The sequence below is a fragment of the Anopheles gambiae genome, chromosome 2 (genome assembly GCF_943734735.2).
Source record: "Anopheles gambiae chromosome 2, idAnoGambNW_F1_1, whole genome shotgun sequence".
In the NCBI taxonomy this organism is placed as follows: domain Eukaryota; kingdom Metazoa; phylum Arthropoda; class Insecta; order Diptera; family Culicidae; genus Anopheles; species Anopheles gambiae.
Window position 1 is genome coordinate 16,431,959 of NC_064601.1, and position 8,088 is coordinate 16,440,046.

Sequence of the window (8,088 nt, forward strand, 5' to 3'; positions counted from 1 at the left end):
TGTTTTAAGGTTTGGGTAAAATGTAAAAAATAACAAATAGTGAAGGTGCTTTTCAATGCATTTAGTTAATTAGTTATAGTGGACAAAAAAAACAATAATGCATTATTATTAACATTATTAGATACTTATTGCTATAAAACTGAAGGTACCATAACGGATACAATTGAAAGAATATTGAATAAAACCAATAAAATCAAGAATTTGTTCAAAGCAGGGCAAAAGCCTCAATCAAAGCGTTTTTAAAAAATGGTGCCGTGACCAGGATATCAAAAAACATTGCCTTCGAAACCTGCATCGATGTCTAGAAACCTCTGCAAAACATTACAATGTTTTATTGTGAACATGTTGAACATATGTTTCATAACAATACCAATAACAATACCATTACAATAACAGGAACAAAAATCAAACTCTCTCTCTCTCTCTCTCTCTTCCCAACTGCTGGCATAAAAATAATAAAATAAAAGTTAGAACCACACTGTAGCTGGCCCTGACGCGGGGCCTCACATTCGCGCTTCGAGTACTTCACGCCGTACCGTTGCGCTAGTGTTGGTGGTGGCCTGGTGGCGAGGATCGAAGGCTACTAGCACCGCGATCTAGGGTGGCTGGAGAGCAAACCCTGCTGCATGGGTGCAGGCTGCAGACCGACGAGGGTTGCCACTTTCGGTTAAGTATAACCCGAAACCAGATGTGGCCTTTGCGGAGGGGGAGTTTTTTTTTTTGTTTGGTTTTTGCCTCTCCTCGGTAGGTTTGACTATAATTTGGCGACTTTGTCCCCAGAGCGACCTCCCCCCAATCTCTACCCTTCCAACCCCGCTCACCCCCCCCCCCCCACCCCTCCAAGAGGATCGAAACGATGCTGCTACGAATGGCGTAGAATGAAAGGGAACGGGTAAATATACGAGATCGAGCGCACCCCAAAACGCATACACCCGAATCCGAGGGGCCGAAAAACTGCAACTCCCGAAAACTGATAGGTTGATGTATTTCTCCTTTTATGCTTGGTTCGTTTGCACGTATGTGTGTGTGTGCGTTTTCTATCTCTCTCTCTCTTTAGTTTTATTTCATACATTACTATTTTCCATCTCGCTTGGCCGTGCTTGAACTGTTGCCTTTTTTATCTCTTCCCTTGCCCCCAGTGCACTCCAGTGCAGAATGTAACAACGCATACGTGCCCCAATGGGTGTGTTTGAATGCATTTGGGAACGCACATATACGTAGATAGAAACCCTCCCTGCCTCTTACCCCTTTTACTTTCCCTGCCAGGGCGATGAAATGGATGTATTTTTTGCAGAGTGCTGTTTAACATTATATTATTAATTTATTCATTAATTTATAGTGCACGCAGAAATTTCTAGGGTTGTGAAAATAGTGCCTGGTACAGAGTTTTAGGTTCGAAAGGATGTTATGTGTCAAAATGGAGTTTAGAATTGAAGTAAAATCTAGTAGTTTTTATATCTTTTTGTAATCGACAGCTTTCTTTAGTGGTGTCGCGTGGCGGTTTTTGTTACTTTTACGATTGTAAATAGAAAACTCGACCTGGCAATGAATAGAAATGCTGTAATATGGTCACAAATTTAAGCTTATTGCACACCTCCTCTTCAAAGCCAACCCTTTCCTTCCCCACCATCCAAACAAGTACTTGACTTCCCACTCGAAAGCACCAACATTAAAAAAACCTCCTCAACTGGAAGCAGAATCAGAAAGAAGGAAAATCAAACAGGAGACGAACCCAAAGAGCACAACTCATCAGTCCGTCAAAAAAAGAAAACCAGTTTCGTGAATCCTTTTCTTTATCTCGCGAACCGCGCAATACTTTACTACCCCCCTCCCCCCCCCCCCCCCCTCACACTACCACTGGAAAGTCTTTCAAATCCATCCGCATCCGCAAGTTTTACTGACCTTTCTGCATCGCTCAATTCCATCCCATCCCTGTATGGCCACCAGTCCTCCCGTGACTGCGTGGCCCTAAGCTGACTAAGATACACCGAGATGCACTCACGCTCTGACTCTTTCACTCTATCACACACACACATGTAAACGTTCGTAGCTATTCCTTGGCCATCCGAAAACTGGCAAATACCACCACCGAAAACTGGTCACGGAGCCGGGCGGAGTGAACTTAGAATTTCTTATCTTCGGACAGCAACGTACACGAGGCGGTTTTCGGCGAGAAACGGACCTGCACATGCACATATGTGCACGATACGCGCGTGCAAGCGGCTTCACCATACACACACACTCACACACACACACACATTGGTTTGGAGCTAGCAAAGTGCAATGAACTGTGCCGAATAATGGTGCAGCAAGATGATAGTGAGCGAAAACGGACAACGCCGTAAGAGGTCGAAGAAAACGTCTTCGCGCGTTGCTAAATGGTGGTTAGAATAAACTCCATAAAAATGATCGTTTATCGCATTCGTGCCGCCGGTCGTTACCTTGACCGCTCTACTCTGCCATGACTTTTCGGATTGAAAGCTCGAGCGTCGTTTGTGTGGGAATGCTTTTTTATTATTTATTTATTTTTGCTAATGATCTTGTGCCTAAGCGAAGATGGGATGCAGCTGATTAGAAGATGCAGAAACTGTTCGATTAGTGAGACATTTTGTTTTACGTTTCTATTCAACTACAAAGTTCTGGTGATGGCTGTGTGATGCTCTTTGCCGTTTTTGGTGTTAATCTTAGTTTTAACGATTCACCTAGAATGGAAGTTGCAGCATATTCAAAAACTAATTTATTTGATGTAATATACATATATGGCTCTAATTTATGTCTATGTCAATCAATTGGGTGAAATTCGGTGCATTCCTGTGTCGAAAAACACGTCTGTTTGATTGCTACCCTTCTACAAAAACATTATTATTTACTCAATCCTCATTGCACAAGTGTTGGATAGATAGGTCATACTCTATCGTCCAAACAATTATCAGAAGATACAAACTTAATATGTCTTCTTGATGTGTTGGTACAGGACCTTCATTTATCCTTGCCTTGATTTATTTATTTATTTATTGATATATAATTGCTCTGCATATTTGTGAAACGACTTATTAAACTAACTTATTTTTAAGCTTTAGACTAATCCCTATATCAACGACTATTATCACCGAAATTGCATAGTAATAGACTTATAAGAATCAGTCGAGAGATCTAAATCAAAATGATCAGTCTAGTCGTTAAATTGCCATGCCGTTGTTCATAAAGGATCGTTAGATCCATAAAGAGTGCGTCTAGGTATGGTATAGAGTAAATTACGCGATCGAAGTGTTCTAGTAGGTGCATAAATGTTACTTACTTACTTATCCGGCGCTACAACCGCTTTGCGGTCTTGGCCTGCCTCAGGAGTGTCCGCCTCCACGCCGTCTTGCCACCTCAATTTGGACCTACCACGCCTCCTCTGTCCTTGTGGACGGCCTAAAAAAAACTTTACGGGCTGGGTCGTCCGTTTCCATGCGTACAACATGTCCAGCCCACCGGAGCCTGGCGAGCTTAATACGCTGTACGACAGTGAGGTCGCCGTACATCTCGTATAGCTCGTCATTAATGTTAGGCTTTACTAATAGAGAAGGTGCATCCAATTCATTATTTATCAATTTGATAACAAACACACTTTGATTTACTTTTTGACGATGTTGAAGCGTTTGAAGACCTAATAACAAAAAAAACGGTGCCTATAGCTTGACATAACACTAACTCCTCTCAAAGGTGGAAAATGCACAGCTAGTCTAGTAAATCTGCGCTCAGCTTCTAATTTCTTTACGCAACTAGCACTATGCGGAAACCAAATAATAGAATAATACTCAATACTTGAACGAACCAAACAAACATAGAGTGATTTTAGGCAAAATAGATCATAGCATTCGTGAATTTGACGATAAATAAACCCTAATAATTTATTAGCCTTACTAACAATATTGCCAATGTGCAAGTGGAACATTAAGCTTTGGTCCAAAGTCAGTCCTAAATCAGTAATTTGTAGATCGTACCACATGTGGAACGTTCTTCACTTTCTAATTCCAATTTAAATTTTTAAAAGTTCCTCCTTGCTACAAAACCCTCCTTAGATAACTTGCTTGAGCGTGACCAGTAGCGGATCCGGAGTAGTAAGGGGTACAGTGCTGGCTGCTTTGCTTTGAAATTATGTAATCAGAAATCAGTCGTTGGACACTTTTTAGTTGGCATGCTTTTTAATTTACTTGATAGCTAGCTGTCAGTTTGTATGCGTTTGTATCAAAGTCAATGTAATAGGTTTTGGTCGATGCATGTCAAGAGGTCGATGCATGTCAAAAAGGCCAATGCATAGTTCGATTTTGGTCCTCCATTTTCAAAGCTTGTTTTTGACAGTTAGATGAAAAACGTACGACGTAACAACATGCCCGTCATGTGTTCAGGTCCCGAATAGACCGTGCCCCCATACGTAGGACTGACTATCCTGCTATGGTAACAATAGTCACTGAAAGCCAAGCTCACTTCCCACTAGTGGGTACAGGCAGGCCTTGACCGACAGCGGTTGTTGGGCCAAAGAAGAAGAAGAAGATATTCAGTGAAATGACCAATTTGACACAGATTTTACTGATTTTCAGTAAATTGTGTATAACTTTTAGCAATTTTTTTACATTGTTTCAGTAAATTATTTTACTAAAAATCAATAAAAATATGACATTTATGCTGAAAACCAGGCAAATATTCTATTACTGTATCGTTTCAGTAAAAAAGTACTGTATCGTTTTGTTAGGTTTTTACTGAAGCAGGATGAGAAAATTTGCTGTGTACATAACCTTCTCATGAATGTGGCATGCAGTAGTTTTTTTTAAATAAATTAATCACTTAAAAACGACCACAGTAAGGAAACTAGCCTTTTATCTTTGGTCCTCTTAAGCTGCACATGATTTCGTCCTAAGTTTGGGCACTGATCTTGTCATAATCGATAATTGCCTATGATTCTATCTTTTCTATCTATCTTGATATTCGTAAACTTTTTATGTACAAAATTATGAACGAACGTTATAAAACTAACCGAAACTGCATCCAGACCACTGCATGCACCACAACTAAAACCACAATGAATGTTGCGATTAAACTATTGAAGCTGTTTCATCTAACTGTCAAAACTTTGCCACACTTTTTTATTAAAAGTTCTGGTCGACTCGACCTCTGTATTATATAGACTTTGTTATACCCGCCGGTCGTGTCACAGCTTCAAGCTCCGAATGCACCGTACCCCATATGTAGGGCTGACCATACTACTATGAGTAATCAATAAGACGAGTAATGGTTGTTGTGCCAAAGAAGAAGAAGAAGAAGAATATTATACTTATTATTATCTTACTGAGTATATTAGATAAATATCATGTCCAATAGCGTATGTATATCAACGTTTAAATTTTGCAATGTCAGTGATCGGTATAGTATATTCATATATACTATTACCGTATTGTAGTATATTTGTATATATATTACCGTATCATCTTCATGTGTCGAGGATGTCCAATGTCCAAGCGGTAAGACTAGCTCAGCGAAACCAAAGGATGGCAAACAGTAAGATCATATTAAACTAAAAAAAACCTGTGAGATGGAAGATCATAGCGTTTTGAGATCATACGAGGCCAAGAATACTTCCGAGTATCATGTTCAAGAATGTGGCTATGAAGATTTGAAATGAGAAGCAAAAACGAGTACTGGAATATACATAGCTGCTGCTTTGTTTGAGGTGGATTGTTTTGACAAACTATTGAAAGATTGTATCGCTATAGATATCCCCACGAATACCGTCGGTTTTTTTTTTTTCAGTCAATACTTAGTTTGAGAATAAACCATTTTGTTTACTATTTCATATCTTGTTGCTGTGAAATCTTATAGAGTGAAATTTTTCGTTAGATAATAAAAATACTGAACTAGAGGACATCTGATAGACTTTATCTATACCACAAAGCTGGCTGCTAATTAAGGAATGGAACTATTACCGCGGCCTGTACTGATTATTAAACCCAATCATATCATATCTCATATCGGGTTCAAGAAAATTCCCGGTCGAATAAAGGAAAAATGTCTATTTCCCTATGCTTGAAGCCGAGCCAACAACTAACGTCTGGAAAATCAACCTCGTCGTCTTCATTATAGACCCTCGCAGTTGCCCTGCACCCGATTGTCCACTGATCCTGCCAGTGTCTCATTGTTTCATCCCGCGGTCACTTACGGATATCCGACGAACCACTACTCGCCACCTTTTCGTCGTTGCATATCCTTCTGTATGAGGAGGACTATCGGATTGGTATTGACGTCTGTCTGGACGACACTTGGCACTCGAATGGCCTCCGGTCGATGCTTCCTGTGCACTTTTCTGCGTTCGATCTCCTTCTTTGCCCCCATACGTCATAGGTAGCAACGCCATATTGGACAAATATGTTGCCGACGTTGACAATTGGTCTTCTACTGGTACACTTAGGATCCCGGCATCAGACTGGTCAAATTCAAACACTATCTAATGGATGACTAACTTTAGAAAAATATAAATGCTCTTGACCGTAAGATTCAATCTCAATAGTATCGTAGCTATATGCAAATTGGTGGACATCAGAAATGAAAATATTCGCTAAAAATGTGTTTCATTTACACAGCTTTGTATATGCTCTGCACCATATTTAACCGCTTGTTTATATGTTGTACGTTTAAGAAAGTGGCTTTTTGATGCGAACTCTTTTACATGCATTCTTTGTTTAAGGTTTTTGTGTTTTAGTGTTAAAACATGAACTATTGGATCAGTTATATCTATTAAACAGTTTATGAAAGTATTGACAATGAACTGCTGTACTGTACTGTAGGAAGAAAATCAATTTAATATAAGACAGAGTTGCTTAGGCATAATATGTAAAACTGTATAACAAAAATACGCAAACATGTAACTAGCGCCTTTTCACGGCTACTTGACGCACTTGATTGTATTATAAAATATGTGAAAGATTGTACCAAGCATGAAGCATCGCGTTTTTTGAAAGTGAAATAGAGTTTACCGGAAATAACATTAAAGGCTTGTCTAGGAGTTTTGTATGCTCGAAGAATAGATATAAAAAAAACACCTGTTAGATGTAATCGGTGAGTAGTGCACCGACTGCTATAGACGCACATCTATCATCCTCGCTGGATGCTACGACACCGTGATCGATAGGACAGGTGTACGCGTCAGACCGATAGCGAGGACAATGTATGTGTGCGTTAGACGTAAGATAAAAAGCGAAGCACGCGGTTCAGGCAAAGAGCAATTGTGAATTATAAAGATAAAATAAAAGTGAACTAGAACGAAATATTAACAAACAAAACCTTCAACTGCCCTGATGTGAAAGTGGGAAAATCCACCATTACTCATTTACACTACAAATCGAAAGGAGTTAAAAAATACGGTTCATTTTGATCATAAAGATTAAACATCTGCACAATAAAATGTTAGGTGAAAGATTCCCTCGATTGCCAAAACTGCTTCAAAAATGGAATAAATTAAATAATTGATGAACACATTTTCAAACAATGAAGCAGTAATACATGTTAAATAGTAAACTGAATCAATTTGTTAGATGAAATAAGCTCACAATTATTCAATTTTAAGAATGAATACATGCCATTTAAAAATGGTTGTATTGTTTGATGAATATATTTATGCGAATCAATAAATTGTTGATTACCGAACAATTATGAAGTAGAAAAATTAGAGAAGGTTAATTCATTATCAAGCATGCAATTGGAAGAGTAACCAGCGTAGTTATAATTCAATTCATTACACATTAGGAATATTTGGAAATGATCGCTAAACTTAGATCTATGGTGTCTCCAAACTTGGCGTGTCACAGATAACGGTGTTAAGGGCCATTTTCCATTTCCTTTAGCTAATTATTATTTATTAGTTACTCTTCAACGGTTTATACGGCCTTATTCATACGGGTAACATTACAAAAATTGGATAGCAAAATCAAGCCTTTTATGACAGTTCACTGCAGCGACGGCAAAATTCGGAGACGTGCTTTGAAGCTCTTTGAATATTAAAATCAAAGCAATCCGAAACAGCGTTGAATTCAACAGACATGCGAAACATAG